A 2,596-nucleotide genomic window follows, 5' to 3' on the forward strand; every position below is an offset into this window, starting at 1 on the left:
ACTTCTTTGTGTTCCGTGAAATCATCTCACAGAGTTACACCTTTCCACTAAAGAAGCCTTTCGCTAAGACAGTTCTTGTGGAATTGGCAAAGTGATATTTGGAAGCCCATAGAGGGCTATGGTGAAAAAGGAAATATCGTCAGATGAAATCTGCAAAGAAGCTTTCTGAGAAACTGCTTACTGTTCTGTTAATTCATCTCACGGAGTTACATCTGTATTTCGTGGATCTCTTTGCTAGCCTTATTTCTGTGGAATCTGAGAACAGATATTTCGGATCTCTTTGAAGACTATAGGGCCAAAGGAAATATCCTCCGATAACAAACAGAAAGAAGGTTTCTGAGAAACTTCTTTGTGTTCTGTGAAATCATCTCACAGAGTTACAGCTTTCCCATCAAGAAGCCTTTCTCTAAGACACTTCTTGTGGAATTGGCAAAGTGATATTTGGAAGCCCATGGAGGGCTATGGTGAAAAAGGAAATATCCTCAGATGAAATCTGGAAAGAAGCTTTCTGAGAAACTGCTTAGTGTTCTGTTAATTCATCTCACAGAGTTACATCTGTATTTCGTGGATCTCCTTGCTAGCCTTATTTCTGTGGAACCTGAGAACAGATACTTCGGATCCCTTTGAAGACTATGGGGCCAAAGGAAATATCCTCCGATAACAAACAGAAAGAAGCTTTCTGAGAAACTTCTTTGTGTTCTGTGAAATCATCTCACAGAGTTACAGCTTTCCCCTCCAGAAGCCTTTCGCTAAGACAGTTCTTGTGGAATTGGCAAAGTGATATTTGGAAGCCCATAGAGGGCTATGGTGAAAAAGGAAATATCCTCAGATGGAATCTGAAAAGAAGCTTTCTGAGAAACTGCTTAGTGTTCTGTTAATTCATCTCACAGCGTTACATCTGTATTTCGTGGATCTCTTTGCTAGCCTTATTTCTTTGGAATCTGAGAACAGATATTTCGGATCCCTTTGAAGACTATAGGGCCAAAGGAAATATCCTCCGATAACAGAGAAAGAAGCTTTCTGAGAAACTTCTTTGTGTTCTCTGAAATCATCTCACAGAGTTACAGCTTTCCCCTCAAGAAGCCTTTCGCTAAGACAGTTCTTGTGGAATTGGCAAAGTGATATTTGGAAGCCCATAGAGGGCTATGGTGAAAATGGAAATATCCTCAGATGAAATCTGGAAAGAAGCTTTCTGAGAAACTGCTTAGTGTTCTGTTAATTCATCTCACAGAGTTACATCTGTATTTCGTGCATCTCTTTGCTAGCCTTCTTTCTGTGGAATCTGAGAACAGATATTTCGGATCCCTTTGAAGACTATAGGTCCAAAGGAAATATCCTCCGATAACAAAGAGAAAGAAGCTTACTGAGAAACTTCTTTGTGTTCTGTGAAATCATCTCACAGAGTTACAGCTTTCCCCTCAAGAAGCCTTTCGCTAAGACAGTTCTTGTGGAATTGGCAAAGTGATATTTGGAAGCCCATAGAGGGCTATGGTGAAAAAGGAAATATCCTCAGATGAAATCTGGAAAGAAGCTTTCTGAAAAACTGCTCTGTGATGTGTGACTTCCACTCACAGAGTTACATCTGTTTTTCGTGGATCTCTTTGCTAGCCTTATTTCTGTGGAATCTGAGAACAGATATTTCGGATCCCTTTGAAGACTATAGGGCCAAAGGAGATATCCTCCGATAACAAAGAGAAAGAAGCTTTCTGAGAAACTTCTTTGTGTTCCGTGAAATCATCTCACAGAGTTACACCTTTCCACTAAAGAAGCCTTTCGCTAAGACAGTTCTTGTGGAATTGGCAAAGTGATATTTGGAAGCCCATAGAGGGCTATGGTGAAAAAGGAAATATCCTCAGATGAAATCTGGAAAGAAGCTTTCTGAGAAACTGCTTAGTGTTCTGTTAATTCATCTCACGGAGTTACATCTGTATTTCGTGGATCGGTTTGCTAGCCTTATTTCTGTGGAGTCTGAGAACAGATATTTCGGATCCCTTTGAAGACTATAGGGCCAAAGGAAATATCCTCCGATAACAAACAGAAAGAAGGTTTCTGAGAAACTTCTTTGTGTTCTGTGAAATCATCTCACAGAGTTACAGCTTTCCCCTCAAGAAGCCTTTCTCTAAGACACTTCTTGTGGAATTGGCAAAGTGATATTTGGAAGCCCATAGAGGGCTATGGTGAAAAAGGAAATATCCTCAGATGAAATCTGGAAAGAAGCTTTCTGAGAAACTGCTTAGTGTTCTGTTAATTCATCTCACAGTGTTACATCTGTATTTCGTGGATCTCCTTGCTAGCCTTATTTCTGTGGAATCTGAGAACAGATACTTCGGATCCCTTTGAAGACCATGGGGCCAAAGGAAATATCCTCCGATAACAAACAGAAAGAAGCTTTCTGAGAAACTTCTTTGTGTTCTGTGAAATCATCTCACAGAGTTACAGCTTTCCCCTCCAGAAGCCTTTCGCTAAGACAGTTCTTGTGGAATTGGCAAAGTGATATTTGGAAGCCCATAGAGGGCTATGGTGAAAAAGGAAATATCCTCAGATGAAATCTGGAAAGAAGCTTTCTGAGAAACTGCTTAGTGTTCTGTTAATTCAT

This window comes from Macaca nemestrina, chromosome X, assembly GCF_043159975.1.
Source record: "Macaca nemestrina isolate mMacNem1 chromosome X, mMacNem.hap1, whole genome shotgun sequence".
NCBI lineage: Eukaryota > Metazoa > Chordata > Mammalia > Primates > Cercopithecidae > Macaca > Macaca nemestrina.